Source organism: Leptonychotes weddellii, chromosome 1 (assembly GCF_054177405.1).
Source record: "Leptonychotes weddellii isolate Sample4059 chromosome 1, ASM5417740v2, whole genome shotgun sequence".
NCBI lineage: Eukaryota > Metazoa > Chordata > Mammalia > Carnivora > Phocidae > Leptonychotes > Leptonychotes weddellii.
The window spans coordinates 36,939,321-36,956,858 of NC_138369.1; the positions used below are offsets into that span (position 1 = coordinate 36,939,321).

At 35.8% G+C, this 17,538-nt stretch overlaps 1 protein-coding gene and 1 pseudogene across 1 annotated transcript in view; one reads left to right on the forward strand and one right to left on the reverse strand.

The window, feature by feature from the left end:
- The window catches only part of LOC102729818 (contactin-6), a 679,553-nt gene that overhangs the window by 414,349 nt on the left and 247,666 nt on the right, over window positions 1–17,538 (forward strand). The window lies entirely within an intron of this gene.
- Window positions 3–452, reverse strand: LOC102748350 (PEST proteolytic signal-containing nuclear protein pseudogene; annotated as a pseudogene).

Consider the following 17,538-nt stretch of genomic DNA (forward strand, 5'->3'; position numbering starts at 1 on the left):
ATATTTCGCTCCCATAGCTTCTGGTTATCAGAAAAACCATGCTTTCCTTTATTGAAGGAGTTTGGTCCTGCTGATGTTGGTGTATCCCTTCCAATATTCTTCATCCTCATCTTTGCTTCTGGAGGCATTTCCTCTGGCTCACTATCTTCATCTTCATTAAAAGCTGCTGCTACTGAAAGGGTTTTTGGAGCAAGCGTTGCAACAGTTTCTTTAGGCTTACTTGATCCAAGTTTGATGGATATGGCTGAGGCTTTCTTTGTCGTCTGACTACCTATGGCAAATCCAAACTTGGAGATCTTTGCAGGCTTTGTTGGGAGGTCTGCAGCTTCTTCTTCAGCTGATCGCTTCTCAGCGCTGCGACTGGAACTTTCCCCTCCATTACTCCGGCGGCTCCAGCTCGCTGCGGTTTCTCGGGCTTCTCCTCTCCCGCCTTCCCGTCCGCCATTTTCCCCGCCGCGCCTCCTTCTTCTTTTTTTTTTTAACAAGAGCTCTTGCTCATTCTACTCAATGACTTATATCCAGGAAATGTCAATATAATCTACTTTAAGCAGAGAGAGCACAGACAACAAATACAAAATCAAATATTGTATGCATGTTACTGAGTGCTCTTTTTACACATTGTTTTTTGTTTTCCAGCCTTATTTAGATATAAGTGACATATAACATGTTATTTTAAGGTATACAAAATAATAATATGATATATGAATATTTTGCAAAATGATTACCATAATAAAGTTAGTGAACATATACATCACTTCCCATAATCACATTTTTTTTTCTTTTTTTATAGTGAGAACTTCTAAGATCTACTCTTTTGGCAACTTTCATATATACAATACAGTATTGTTAACTATAGTCACCATGCAGGGCATTACATCCCCAGAAATTATTTATCTTATAACTGGGAGCTGGTCACTTTTGACCACTTTCCCCCATATCCCCCACTTCCACCCTCACACCCTTCCCTGGCACTGCTCATCTGGTTCTCTGTTTCTGTGAGTTTGGTTTTTAATTCCATAAGTGAGATTATACAGTATTTGTCTTTTCCTCTTTGTTTTAATTCACTTAGTATAAGGCCCTCAAAGTTCATTCATGTTGTCACCCAAATGGCAGAATTTCTTTCTTTTTTATGGCTGGGAAATATTCCAGTGTTTGTATGGGGTGTGTGTGTGTGTTTATACACATACCACATTTTCTTTACACATTAACCCATTGATGGACATAGGTTGCTTCCATGTCTTGGCTATCATAAATAATGCTACAGTGAATATTGGAAAACAGATATCTCTTTAAGACAGTGATTTAACTTCCTTCAGATATATACTCAGAAGTGGAATGGCTGGATCATGTGGAAGTCCTGTTTTTAATTTTTTGAGGAATCTTCATGTTGTTTTCCATAGTGACCATACCAATATACAATCCCACCAACAGTGTACAAGGGAAACAACCCCTAAATCTTAGGAGTTTGAATCCACAGATTTTTTTGGTGTGCATCTCTAAGGAAACTCCCCTCCAAGAGGAAGTTCAGTGTTAAATTTCACATAAACATGTTCTTCCACTATTACAGAAAAGAGAATTTTCTTACAGCGGCAGTTAAATGCTTCCACCCAGAGGTGATACATATTACTTGAATTCCCATTTAATTGGCTGAAGCAAATCACTCAGGGGAATAAAGAACTGAAATCACTTACATACTTGAAAAGAGGAGAGTAGGAAACAATGGTGAGTAGCAGCAATACTTCCCACTTTGAATCTGCTAACAAGAAATTCTCTGCCTGGCCCTTTTGCTCACTAACTTCAGTTGTGCTAAGCAATCTCACTCAATACCTCACGTAACTTTTTCATTTTGTTTTATTGAGATGCATTTTTACTCTTTGTACATATTGAAGAAGGAATATAGTTTGTAAGCAACTTTTCTTTGTCTGCTATGCACTAATCAGCCACCTCATTCATTGCATTTTCACTCACTGATTCATTCAATCAGTAACTATTTATCTGGATCATCTATCCACCATCTCTAATACTTCGTTTGGAGTATCAAGCTTAGAGAAACACGCCTTGTACTCCTGAATCATAGAGCGTTTCAAGGAGATATATTTGAATTAAATCATCACATAAAATATCACCTGTGCTAAATTTCCAGAAGAACAGCTACATGGTGCTATAAGACCCTAAATTGATCAATAAATAAAGCCAGCAAAAATTTCCATGGGAGATTGCTGACTCTGTGTTGACTAGGTGGATGCGAGGGGAAGATGTTCATGTAGAAGGAAGAGCAGATGAGTGGAGGAGGCATGGCGGGGATGAGAGACGGAAAAATGCGGTGGTTGAGGTCTAGGTGGATCCGAGGTCCAGGTGCCAGAGGAAGCTAGAGAAGCGGACTAGAAACTAACCAAGAGTTTTTTTAGCTCATGTAAAGACTTTGAATATTCTTCCTAAGAAAATAGAGGAACTATTGAAAACTATTGAGAATGAAGTAATATCATCAGATTTAGATATTGAAATAATCATCCTGTCTACAATGTGAGAAACTTGATCGTTCATTATTCCAGTGTTTGGCATCAGGTAGATACGGAAATTGGGAAGAAATGGCATAGGCAAGGGAGAGAATAGCCACCTATCTAGGGTTGTTTTCTCCTTTGACAATAAAGCAAACCTTGTTTTGAATTTCACAAATTCTGAAATTTGGTTGTTTGTTCCACATGTTAACTTTTTCTCTCACAATAGTCAATTATAACATTTGAAAAAAAAAGGAAAAGAACAGTTTACTAATTTTTAAATTTTTCTTTTTTTCAATAGGCTCCACGTCCAGTGTGGAGCCCAGTGTGGGGCCCACACTCACAACCCTGAGATCAAGACCTGAACTGAGATGAAGAGTCAGATGCCCAATTGACTGAGCTACCCAGGCCCTCCCAAGTTTACTAATTTTTTAAGTATAAGTCCAAAGTGGGAAGTTCATAAAGTATATAAAATAACAATATGGAAAAATGAAATCATAAATAATACATCTTCTGAAAATTACTCCAGAAAATTTCCTAAACCTTTATGTTTTAAGGATAACAAGAGTTGTAATATTTTCATTCTAAGCTAAAATTGTATTAACATTTCCCGGACATGTAAGATTCTCACTGTGGTAGATAATCTTTGAGGATGGTCACCATGTATGTATATGCCATCCCTCCTTTTAAGAAGTGGTGTCTGTTTTCTTCCCTTTGACTTTGCTTTGAACTCATGACTTACTCTGACCAAAAGTGGAAGTGAAACTATGCCCATTCTTAGTCCTTGAGAGGCCAGTTTCCACTTGTTCTGTGGTGTATGAAGCCATGGTATCTGCTGGAAAGAGCGATCCATAGAATCCTTAAATGATGAGATACTATACAAAGAGGGAGGCTGCTTGGGTGAGAAACATAGGCTCCCTAGCTAAGAATCTGTGCCAAGGCTTAGAGATCTTCCAGTCCAGTTGCAGTGTCAGTGACTCCAGGTAACACTACATAGATCCAAAGAACTATCTAGTGAACCCACAGAATTTTGAGAAATAGTGAATTTTTTGTTATGGAGCATTAAATAAGTGAAACAGTTACAATCACTTAGTTAATTTTTATAAGGAAAATAAAATGCTATGGAGTATCTTCAAGTTTCCTATTTTGTACATTGCAGACACCTAATTTATACATCCTTATTAAAAATATGCCAAGAGTTGGGGCACCTGGGTGTCTCAGTTTGTTAAACGTCTGCCTTTGGCTCAGGTCATGATCTCCAGGTCCTGGGATTGAGCCCTGCTCAGCAGGGAGTCTGCTTCCCTCTCTCTCTCTCTCCCCCTCTGCCCCTCCTCCCTACTAGTTCTCTCTCTCTCTCTCAAATAAATAAATAAAATCTTAAAAAAATATATGCCAAGATTTCCGTGGCACAAATTTGGCTCTGAAAGCTGTGTGTGGTTAATTTTGGACTTTCAAATCTTTAAAATTATAAACTACAATATCAGCCCAGGGAAATGAAAAAATAGACAGGAAATCTCTGTTTGATTCATTTTCACCTTGATGTGTGTTCTATGTGCAGAGTTGGTTAGAACTTGAACCAAGACCAAAATACAAGATATGTATGCTATTTTTGGCCTTTGAGGTGGATTGGAGGGAAGAAGACTAAAGCAGTTTCACAGATACCCATATACTTAGGTCAAGAATATGCAGAACTTTTTTTTTTTCATTCTTGGAAACCTTTATAATAATTTTCTTAAGTGATTTATTTAATACACTGTGGACTTGAGTGTTATTTTTGTATCAGGTTATAAATATTGTTGGTTAGAAGTCTGTCTAATGAACATCATATATTTCTCTGGGCTCATAAAACAATTTAGAGGTAAAAATATAACCAAAAAATTCATATTTTTAAGCATAATCCTATTTTTACAATGCATGTTACCATGTGGATTTTTGTTTTGTAGCATGATTATTTTATTTTGATAATATACATCGTTGTGGTCACTAATGATGATAATAATAAAACTACACTGATTTCCTTAAGTGTTATCTTATTAGTAGGTAAGAGAAACTCTGTTGACCTGGTTAATAAACAGGTACTTTACAGATGAAAGCTAAAGAAATGACTATCATATATCTTTGTTGCTTTAAGATTGTACTCATGGCATTTCTATTTCCCTAAAATTTCCATTATTCATTTGAAAACTAAACATTAAATTGATTCGATTTTCTATATAATTATGATGTGACTGCATATTCATTCATACCAGATTCAAGAACATTCATTTGCAGTTGCCATTCATGTAGATGTCAAAAATGCCACTTTTTATTGTGTATATTGTGAGAGGGCAAAATAAATAACCTTTCCTGCTTAAAATTAGATTGCTTTTTAAGTATGTCATTAATCATATTTTAGACTTTAAAAGATCAAAATGAAATGGCCGAGAGTTTTAAATTTTCCCAAGTGATAAACACTGAGTAGTTTAGTAATGTTTGACCATGCTCCAGGTGTGTTGGTGAATTTCTGAAGATGGTGTACTTCTCTGTTCTACAGTCTTTGAGTTTTTATGTTAGGTGCTAATGTGTATAATGAGCCTGATTTCAGAGTTATGACCCCGAAGTTAGAGAAGTATTTATAAGAGTTGTGGTCTAGCCACATGAGAATAATATGAAATGGATATGGAATTAATTGAGCTGTAAAGAGTTTGCTGAACAAAGTTAGCTGCAACCTGGGTCAGGAGTTGCAAAATTGAATCACAAGAAGCTATTTAAGAGTAACTAGGGCCAGCAAAACTCTACCTCCATCTGAAGGGTTTAAACTTGATGTCTCCAGTTATTATAGTAGATACAAATATAATTAAGGTTCAGAGTGTCTGTGTGAGTGTTATGCAGAAAATCACCCAAGACATAGTTAGCTCCCTGTACCTACATTTTGTCCTCAAATTTCTGCCCCCCCCCCAAAAAAAAAGTTTTAATTCATTTGATGTGGTAAAACTACTTAGAGGATGAAAGTCTTTCTGTACAGGAAGTTTTAGAATAAAATATAGACAATGACATAAATAAAACCCATAGTATTCATACCTTTGAGTTAAACTTAGGATTTAAATTTTAGATTTAAGTCTGTGCTAATTAGAACTGTTTCTGTGTGTGTGTGTGTGTGTGTGTGTATAAAATGCTTGTAATACTTAAAACTCTGAAGGGGCCTTTGCCCAGTTAGACTTTGTAATTAAATAACTGACTAAAAACCTTACAGTTTAAATAAAAATATATTTTAGAAATTACTAATTTTTATTTTAAAAAGTTTGGAAATAGGGCGCCTGGGTGGCTCAGTCGTTAAGCGTCTGCCTTCAGCTCAGGTCATGTTCCCAGGGTCCTGGGATCGAGTCCCACATCAGGCTCCCTGCTCAGCGGGAAGCCTGCTTCTCCCTCTCCCACTCCCCCTGCTTGTGTTCCCTCTCTCGCTGTGCCTCTCTCTGTCAAATAAATAAATAAAATCTTAAAAAAAAAAAAAAAGTTTGGAAATATTTAGAAGTTTGGAAATATTTAGAAGTTAAGATTTACTATTTTATGAGGGTAATATATAAGATTTAAATACTTAGAAGTATTTTCCTTGCTAAAGTCCAAAAGTTGATTGGTCAGGCATTTAAAACACAAAGGAAAACAGAATATTTCAATTTTATAAATAACATTCAAAATATTAAATAAATTGTAATAAACTAAGTTGTCAGTGAGACTGATTGTTTATATTTCATCTATTCAACTTGAAATAATTGAATATTAATCATGGCAAAAGTGAAGTTTTTTCTTATTTTACTAACATTATAAAAAGTATGGTCATATAAATTAAGCTTAACATTTTAAGAAGAAAACAGCATTACATGAAACTCAAGTAAAGTAGATATTAATTTTTTTTTAAAGATTTTATTTTTTTTATTTATTCATGAGAGACAGAGAGAGAGACAGAGGCAGAGGGAGAAGCAGGCTCCCCGCGGAGCAGGGAGCCCGATGCGGGACTCGATCCCAGGACCCTGGAATCATGACCTGAGCCGAAGGCAGACGCTTAACCGACTGAGCCACCCAGGCGTCCGAAAGTAGATATTAATTTACAGTCTTCACTGAACACTGAGACCCTGAATTTTATGGAGGTAAAGAGACTTACCCAGGACTATGGAGCAGACACTGAGATTTAGATTTTAATATGCAAATCCAGTGGCTGTGGTTTCCATGTTCATTCTCAAAAAAAAAGTTAGCTTTTTGTAGATGTGGGAAAAATTTTAGAGTGAAATAATGTAATGTCCTGAAACAATCTGTAATCTTTTATTGTTAATTTTCTCATTTAAAACCTACCAAAGCCAAAAGAAAATAAATCTACAGTACATTAAAAGAAGTCATAATACTGTAAGTAAGATATTATCTGACATCGTTTTTCTCTGCCCAGTTAAAAAAGAGGTTTATCTTCTTGGATATAATTTTTAACTCTAAACAGAACCAGCAGTTCTGCTGCTGACTTTTTAAAACAGCATAACTATTTTGAGTCTATATTTACACTATATTCTTATTTAGAATGCATAATAATTCATTTTATATTATTTATTGCCTCTTGAACGGATTTGAAGAGGATCTGAGTAATGTCTACAAAAATGGTATCTTTTTTATTCTCTTCCTTTTACCAAGGATCATTTTGATGATGATCCTGTGATATAAATCTAAATGGAAAGCAAACAGATCGATATTTCTATTCATATGTACACACATACTTTGTATTTGTATACAGCTGTATCAGCTTTTTGACAAAGGAACTACAAACAGATTCAAAAATTGTTAATGCCTCTTCCCACTCTTCCTTTTTATTATAATTTTTTACATATTAAATTATTTTCATATATTTCTTCTCCACACAGTTATTTTCAAGGGTTTATAGTTATTTTCAAGGGTAGGTCAATTTTAAACTACCTATGGGTGGTATTTTAAAAATTTTGTAATATATTTGAGCACTTATATTTAGCTGTTATGTCACCTTTGGATATTTTACATGGCCAAAAATGTATCGGACTAGTGTCCTTCTTCAGGAAAAGTGCTTTACGTTCTCTACATCTGATATTTACATCAAAGGCATTCAAAAAGCAGTGAACAGAGTCTTATGAAAATAGATGGAAGAATCATCTTTTTAAATATTAATGTCAAAAAAGCAGAATTGCTTTTTGATTTAGGATATGTAAATATTCACTTTTATTAAAAGTTTGACTTTACAACATATACAGCTCTGCTCAACAATAGAAGAACCTTTTTTTTTAATTGAAAAAAAAACACATAAACCAGGTATACTATCATGGGGAAAGTAGGTACTTTCTATATCATTGTCAAAAAACAAAAATTGCTTCTTGATTTAGGATCCCATAAACTCATATAGAGATGTGAATGGCTGGAAGAAATCAATACCATCCATTGTTTCTTGGAAGGTGGACTATGCACATATTCCAGCTTCTGTATATTTCTAAAATAGTTTTTCTCAAAGATGGCAAATTTGGGAAAAATAAATTCCTTTTATAGATGAATCCTGCAGTAAGGTGACATGTCTTATGAAGACTCCACTAAGATTTTCACTTAATATTCAGCAGCCCTGAGGATTTCTCTATCTTTTACTCTAAATCAGTACTTCAAGAAAAAATGATGAGCAGGTTGACAGGGTTGTCAGGATTGTGATTGAGATGAAGCTAGCATTGTGAGTGATGTGAATATAAGGCCTCCTGGATCCTGACCCAAACCTAAACCTGGTTTCATGATCTCTGCTTCTTCCTTCAGTCACAAGAAGATCTGAGATTCTTAGTGTAGAGATAGAATCTGTCTTTCCCTTTTGGTACAAACGAAGAGGGAGTAGTGAAGAATTCACGTTGGCAGTCAGTCATATCTAGATTTGAATACTGGTCAGGGAAGACACTTATGAGCTGGTTGAACTGGGACAGACATTTTGACTTTTCTAGCCTCACCAGTGTTCTTACTTGTAAAACTGGGGAATAATAGTAGCCCTATCTCTTATGGTTGTTTGGAGGATTAATTGGTATTAATGAATCTAAAGGTTTAGCACAGTGCCTGACATACAGTAATTACTCAGTGTGTTTCAAATGGTATAGTTTCATTAGATTCATTATGAATAAAAAAATGTCGTAGATGGTATAAGGAAAGTGGTAGCCCACTGAGGACATATAGGGATGCCATACAGTATTTGACTCATCTCTCTTGCAAATGTGTGATACTCAGTTCAAATTAGTAATGGTAACAAGACTAGCTACCCACATTATATAGTCCCAGGTACTTTCCCAAGTTCTATACATAGACTAACATTTATTTTCATAAAACCCCTAAGAGATAAGTGATATCATTCCACATTTTACAGATAAGTAAAATGAGACCCAGAGGGATAAAAGAAATTATTCACCATCAAACAGCTATTAAACAGTGGAGCCAGAGTTCAAAACCAGGCATTCTCTTGCCAAAATCAGTGGGTTTTACCACCATACTCTGCATTCCTAAACTGAAAGCCAAGGCACCCCAGTATACCCCCGTGAACTCAGAGAAGCATCACAGGGCAGAATTAAAATGTTTCAGAGAAACACCCCTGATGTTCGACATCTGTCAGTTACTGCATGAACTACTACTTTGAGGTTTCTTTCAATATTATATGGTACTGGGCGCCTGGGTGGCTCAGATGGTTAAGCGTCTGCCTTCGACTCAGGTCGTGATCCCAGGGTCCTGGGATCGAGTCCCACATCGGGCTCCCCACTCAGCGGGGAGCCTGCTTCTCCCTCTGACCCTCTCCCCTCTCATGCTGTTTCTCTCTCGCTCACTCTCTAAAAAATAAATAAAATCTTTAAAAAAAAAAAAAATATTATATGGTACTACTTTCCTTTCACTATCATATCTTTGTTGAAGCTGGGTTTCCCACAATTGTTTTGATAAGAAGCAAATACTGCATGACAATCAGTATAGAATAGGAAATAACACAGAGCACCCTTATTCCGAGGTTTGAGAAGTTGTGTTTTGCCTAACAGAAACACACTTGTCATAAGTAAAAGTAGTTATTCATGAATGGAATAAAAGTATTATTTTTCTTCCAATATATACATATTATGATTTTCAAACAGCCCCCTAAGTTGTTAGAACATAAATTGTTTGAACCAAACTATTTTATAAATGAGATTGTTAGATATTTATTTTGGCCTAGGGATGCCATAAGAAAATTACTGAGAGTAAGAGCAACATGATCAGAAAAAGTTGCAGAACCTCTGCACTGCATTGTTCAGCACCTCGGGGAAAACTCTATTTGAAATTTAGGGATCAGTTCAATCAAACCTTAATGCACCTATAATTTCTCAGGTACTCAGAAATTCCTTTCTCAAGGAGCTCACGGTAAAATAGGGAAAACAGACACAAAGGTTCATAGGAGAGCATGGGATTAAGTGTCAGAAGGACCAGATCCTCCCAGGCAGGTCACATAATGATTTAGAGTGACCATGGCATTGAGAAATGGCAGGAAATTTCATTGGGTGGAAAAGCAACCATAAGAAGAGATAAATGAACGAAAGTGGTCAAAATGTATAGCATTTATAGAATAATGAGTACAGTAATAATGGAGCATTTACTGATTACACTATCACTTATTAAATACTTGTTAGTTCCCAGGCAATACTTTTGGTACTGGGTTGTGAAGATGAAAGTCAGAGTGCCTTTCCTCAGGCTCTGCTATCTCTTGGGGTTCTTGACAAGAAAACTGAGTTCAAGTGAGTGGTAGGAGATGAGATTAGAAGGGAAGGATAGGGGTGGAAGTAATATATTGCTTTTAACTTCTAAAGAGGCAAGGGATGTTTAGAATAATAAATAGAGGGTCTAATTACTTTGGATTAACTACTAACCAAATGCGTTCACAAATATTGATATTATTCAAATTAGCTTCATCTTAATGAAAAAAGATGCCGAATTTTTGTACCCTCCTGCTGAATAAATGAGAGTCATATGTATATGTTTCCAGAATCATGACTTATTCAGTTTATGGTCTAATTATTGGTTGAGAAGATAAGTAAATAACAAATTATATGAAAAATGTGAGCCTGGGAGTAATTAATGCAATAAAATAGATTGCTCAATATGTGAACAACTTCATTGTAAATTCTAGGAAAAGGGCTTGATTTCTGAAGAAAGATCATAACATTAAAATCTTAAGGATTAAATTAAGAGATAATTAAAAGTATTTGCAGGATGTAGTAATCAAATTCAATAAACAAATTCACTAACTCTGGCAAAATGAGACTATTGAATCTGCATTGCCCTGTTTGTCCTAGAGGATTGACTCAGGTGGTTAGGATGCAATGATAACTCTCCTTTGTCATCTAGTTAATCCTAGATAGCGCTCTAGTGTTAACTGGAGACCTCTATGAAGCTGCAGATTATCTCAGGTTGCACACAGCAATGAATAATTACACATAATGGTATCATGTTACTCAAACACATTAGTCAAAAGCCCCCACCTACACAATGGGCTAGGAGAATCATCTCTCTAGGATATCCCTCAGTGGTATGGGCACACAGCTAGAACAATCCTCTCTTCATGTACAGTCACCATTCATTTTTTTGTCCATTCAATGGAGATTTGAATGCTCACAGCCAGCCACTATGATAGCAAAAGTATTACAGAGTTCAAAAGAGCAGGAGATGATTTCCAGTTGGAAAACTCAGGAAGAGTTTAAGAAGGTAGTGGCATACAATCCATGTACTAAAGAATAGACTCTTCAGTTATGTGTGGGTGTATGAGTATTCAGTATTCTAGTCACAGACTTTGGCAGGACAGGAGGGTATAAGTAAACTAAAAGAGAGGAGAGGAATGATTGCAATGGCAGGATGAGCAATAGCATTAATTGAAGAGCTCTATATTTGTATTCACGGTGTGAGCCTCTTTCACATCTAGCTATCACATAACTTGAATGAAGTTTGTTATTAGCTGTTGCTTTATTCACCTGATGAATCAAGCCTTGGAGATGTTGAAAGCTGAGTTTCTGTGTGTTGCAGGAAGGGAGAGATGAAAAGAAGTAATGACATCCTCTTGCTTCTTGCATTATTAATTCGATTCGACCAATGGTTATTAAGCACCTTCTATGTGCTAGGTCTTATGTGAAATTATGTGGATGTAAATTTAAGAAAAGACAAATTTCCTGTCTGATAGGTCAACAGAAACACAGGAATCAGTAAAGAATCATGATAAATGTAATCAATAAAAGAACATTAAATATAGACATAGAATGTTAGCTCAGAAGAGGTGAAGGATAATTGCTATTCATGGTCAAGAAAGAAGACTTCACAAAAGTGTTATTTTTAGTCTCAAGATGTTAAGCAAAGAGATTTCTCACCCCCTGTCTTCCCTTGAAAGACTCATAAAAGCTAGGAGAACAAGCAGCAGAAACAAAAATTCCATTGTTAATGAAACAGAGACAGTATAATTCAAAAATACAGAAACACAAAGCAGAAGAATACATGGTGAAAGGAAATGAAGAGAGGAAAAAAGTCACACCAAAGTGCCCTGACACAAAGAAAACTGCAAGAAATAAGTGAATTACCTTGCAGATTCCCCCAAAAGGATTAGGAGCAGAAGCCACCTGTAGCATGAAAGTTAGTAGTAGGGGGGGGTGCTAAGACTGAAAATAGAAGGCTTATATGAAAGTCTTCCAATTGGGCTCCCAGGTGTCCACCTTCTCCCATCAGTGAACTATCTGTCTGCCTGTCTCTCTCTCTCACACACACCCCCACACATGACCTCCACAGGGAAACTGGAGGAATATTTGCAGAGAAATTGAGCTAGGGAGGCTATAAACTTTCAGCCTTAAGATAGAAAATAAAATAGCATGAGACTTCAGCTAGCAAACTGAGAGTTTAGTTGATCCTTCTTTGGAGAAATGGAAAGACTCCAATTATAGACTCATAAATATTCATGTTTAGGAATTTTTCAATGAAAAATAGTCAACCTTGATAACCTAAGAATTAATACCACCAGCCAATAAATCACATTCATAAATAGAGATACATGAATGAATAGCTAGGTTTACTAGACATTTGAGGAAGCCCTCAATATAAGAGGGTGAGGCCTACAACTAAATAACAACTTAGTACTATTAAATGGTATTATAAAGAAACAAATAAAAAAACCTCAAAAAATCACCAATTTCTTTTTTAACCAATTTAATTAATATTATAAAAGCTTTTTTTCATCCAAGAAAACAAGTTAAATAAAAGGATACAAACAATAAAAGAATTAGAAATAATATATAAGTTGTAATTTGTAAGTTGTGAGACTAAAGTTAAGGGAATTATCCAGAAAGGAAACTAGAAATAAAAATAAGTTGCTAAGAGTGGCAATAAGGTAAGAAAGTTAAAGAATTAATGTATAAAGTTCAACAACCTAGGGAATTTCTAAAACATAGACAAGATAAAAGAAAAAAAAGGTGGAGGGGAAAATAACATAAAACATATTATCACAAAAATAGCCCAATTGTAAAAGGTATAGGTCTTAGGATTCAAAGGATGCCAGTGTCCAACACAATGAATGTAAAGACCCAAATCTTGGCATAGTAGGAAAAGAGAAATATCCTAAGCAAATAAGAGTATAGAATGGAAACTTCTCCATACTCTGAAATTAATTGAAACTTACTCCCTGTAATCAGACATTTAAGGAGATGCTCCAAAAGCCAGGGAATAGACCAATAAGGAGAGTGACTAAGGGAAGCCCCTGAATAACAGCAGTTCCACAGGCTTAGAGAAGAACAAATGCATCTTGAAGCAATGTATGAAGGACTTCAAAGAAATAACTTGAGGGAAATTAAAGGAATGGACTGATTATTTGGCAGGATTGACCAGGAGAACATTTGTAGCAAAAGGGTTTTATAGACCTCTTTAAAAGCAAAGAAGATTCATTCATAAAAGCAAAGAAGATTTATTCATACATGCTAAGACATCAAAGGACATGAAGCTATGGAGAAATTATTAACTCTTAAAGAAAATGAAGAGTTGTTTAAAAAAAGAAAATGTGGTCATATTATTTGGATCTGCAGTAGACAGTATTTGGGTAGTCATAATCATTAGAACACTGAGTATGGATTTAAAGAAAAACCAAGATAGGATTATGCTGGGGGACCTGGAGAGGGCAATAGGGATGTAAAAGAGTTATATTATCACCTGTCGTAACTGGACACCAATGGAGAATTCTCTTATGGATCAAGATATTGTCATAACATGCATATTATTTAAAGATAGAGAGGTAAATGCCTGTGGAAACATTTGGAGGACTGAAAGTGGATACTTATAGAGTATAGACTAGGGAGATCTGTATTCATTTTTGTTACTGTTCTCAGACTTCTCACACTTTTTGGCTTCATAAATATATATGTGTGTGTTATTTTGATAAAGATATAAATAAATTTTAAAAATAAAAAGAAAGGATTTCTGATAGAGATTTGGAATACTATTTGGTGTTTTCAAGATTACCAAGGACAGAAGAACACGGTAGCCAGAGAGATAAAGAAGATTAAAAGCAAAGATCAGAAAAAACAAGTCCTGTCCATGGAGCTGCAATATGGCTGACAGTTAAGAGGCAGAGATGCAATGTGGCATGATGGTTAAGGTTTTAGGCCCCGGACTCTATCTTCCTGTTTTTGTATTATGGCTACACAACTTGCTGTATTTCCTTGGTCAAGTTAGTTGACCTAAGTTTCTAGGTCGATTTCCATATCAGAAAATTGAGGGGGTGCCTGGGTGGCTTAGTTGGTTAAGCGTCTGACTCTTGATTTCAGCTCAGGTCATGATTTCAGGGCTGTGAGATAGAGCCCTGCATAGGTTCTGCGCTGGGTGTGGAACCAGCTTAAGATTCTCTCTCTCCCTCTCCCTCTACCCCTCCCTCTCTTGCTATCTCTCTCTCCAATAAAAGAAGGAAGGAAGGAAGGAAGGAAGGAAGGAAGGAAGGAAGGAAGGAAGGGAAAGAAGGAAAGGAAAGGAAAGGAAGAAAGAAAGAAAGAAAGAAAGAAAGAAAGAAAGAAAGAAAGAAAGAAAGAAAGAAAGAAAGAAAGAAAAGAAAGAAAGAAAAAGAAAGAAAGAAGAAAAAGAAGGAAGAAAGAAAATTGGAGACATTAATTAGTACTGTAGGAGATTAATCCACATCCTGTCAGTATGCCTCTAAGCTCGCCCACAGATGGCACTGGAGAAACCCAAGCTTCCCTTCTTCAAGCTTCTGTGTTGCTCTCTGCTTCTTCTGAGAGCTTCCAGGAGTTTTTTCATCAACACATAAAGCAAACCAAAAGTACTAACCAGAAGTGCCAGTGATTTAATGTCCTCAGATGAAGTAAAGGAGTAGGTGAATAATATGCCATCTTTTCCATCCCTTCATGGAACAATCCTGAAGTGCGTACTATGTGGTTCCTCAGAGGGTCTGCAGAGGAACAATGTGACACGTTACTAGGTTTTCTTCTGTCTCTGTCTCCCATTCCCCATACTCGCCCCTGTGTTTCCTGTAATCACTTCCCAAATAAAAAAGTCCTTGTCTCAGGGTCTGCAGTTGAGGAAAGCCCATCTAAGCAAATGCATAACCCATGTTTTCAGGAGGATTAAATGATATAATCCATACACAGTAGAGCTATTTACACTGCTCTAGGCACATGGTAATGTTTGCTAAATATTAATTATTAATCCATTATTATCATTATTGTTAAATGCCAGAATATGAGGAAAGTCTTTTGCACCTGTTACCAGCTTAGGCATTATCCTAAGGGTAAAAATAAGACTTTGGTAGAATAGAAGTTAAATCTATAAGACTTAATAACTAACTGAATATGTAGGGGGGTGGGAGGGAAAGGTTGGGGCTTTGAATGACTCCCAAATATTTGACTTGTATGATGAATGGAATAGTCATGTCAATAAACGAGAAGAGGAATGGAGAAATTGTAGTTTCATTTGAAATAAAAATCCCTCCTAAAAATAAATAAACATTTTAAAGAATGTACTGCGCTGGCTATTCTTGAGATATTTAAATATTTATTTGATAGGGGTTTCAGTGAAGAAAAATCAGATTTGGTCAAAAATTGGGTGTCAGGGTCAACACTGATTCCCAAACCAAGAGATCAGGGACTTTAAAGTCATGCTTTCATAAATGCAGAAAATAAGACCTTCTAGATAAGTGACTTTTTATCATCATTTTTCCAACTTTCTTTCTCATTTATTATCTCATCTGTTCTCTTCTTGAGGTTATGGTTGGTGGACAGGTGGTCAATATAGGTAGCATAATTGCTGAAAAGATGAATATTTATTTATTTCCCAAACCAATCCAATTCATGTTGTTTTCCTCAGTTCAAGTACTGGCCACTTTGTCTTTCATATAGTTAGGTCTCTCTAATTCATAATTTAATGGAAATGATTTTGGCAATTCCAAGAGGCATCTGAGAGTTACATTTAGCATTTGTGTTATTAACGTTTTCTGCCAGACTGACGACCTTCGTGTTAATAAGATGGCTGCTTTCCAATTCTTCTATAGAAAATGTCATTTCTCTTTCCTTGTTTTCTTTTATTTACAAATGTAATCTCTGATCCATAAATTTATAAGGTGAGTGGCTAGTGTTTTATAGGAGCATGCATAAAGGGTAAAATTCACTGATCCATTTCACATCTTTACACCCACTTAGGGAATGATTTTGAAAAGAAATCAGTCTGGCAGAAGTGAAGGAGGGAGCTGTTGGAGAGTGTGTCACAAGCTTTTTCAGATTCCCTCTCCCAAATAATTGTAATATACATTTTTAAGCTACTGTTAGTAAACTGATGATTTCAATTCTTTTTAAGTCTGTAGATATAGATCATAACATGACTGTCATTTCATTTATCTGATGATATTCTGATTTTTGCCCTTAGAACATTAATGTCTAGGCACATTTGAGAAAGAGAATGAGTAACGTTAGAAAAAAGTGTGTGTATGTGTGTGTGTGTGTGTGTGTGTGTGTAAGAGAGATAGGAAATTGCAAAATCCAATGAGAATGTCCCCTTGGCACAGCTCAGCTCTTAGAACACTGCTAACTTAAACTCCATGATCACAATTATACATATTTAGATATTTATGTTATTTCTTAAAAGATCTGAAAAGTGGTTAAACTGAGGTGGCTTTACCAGGTTCTGAGAAACTTTGAAAGACAGTGTAAGTAGAACATAGTTCTAAATCTATTAGCCTAACATTTTTCAATTGAACATTAAAAAATGTTAGGCTAGTAGCAAAAAAATAAAAGCCAACAACAAGCTTAAAAGAGAATTGCAAATGTGCATAAAGACACAAGTTCAAGTATTAGATAAGCATATTTTTCTCTTTATTTTCCTACCCTTTCCTTCACTGGAATTTCCTTCACTCCATCTTACTTCTCCCCAGAATATTGTTTTTAGTTAACTTTGTTGAGATATAATTCTTATACAGTGCATATACACATTTTAAATTTGAGTATGAAAAATGAATATGCCCATGTAACTACCTACCCCATCAGGATATGGAATATTTCTATCATGGACAAAAGGTCTTTCTTCATTTCTTTGGAATCAATTCTATCACATCTCCTACCCACAGCCACTGATCAGATTTTGATCATATCTATAGATTAATTTTGTTTTTTTCCTGACTCTAGAGATTTGTTTAAATGGAATCATACAGTATGTTACTCTTTTATGCTTGACATTTAGCCCAGCATTTTTTTTTTCAACTTTTAGAAACTTTATTTCCATCAACCTTATTTCTGTTTGGTTTGCCTTCATGGAAGAGCAGCTTAAGACCAATCAATGGGTGCTTCCACCTATTCAGTGGCCTGAGCAGTGGGAGCTGCAAATCAGTCTTCAGTGGCAGGCTGAGCACCCAGTCTTCAGTAGGGAACTGCTTAATGGCACAGAGGGCACCTGCACACCTTCAGATCAGTCTGTGGCTTCAGGTTGAGTAGCAGTGAACTCGGAAACTGGAACAGTCCATTCACCCTAAAATTCTTCCTTGGTCACAGTCTTTCAGGAG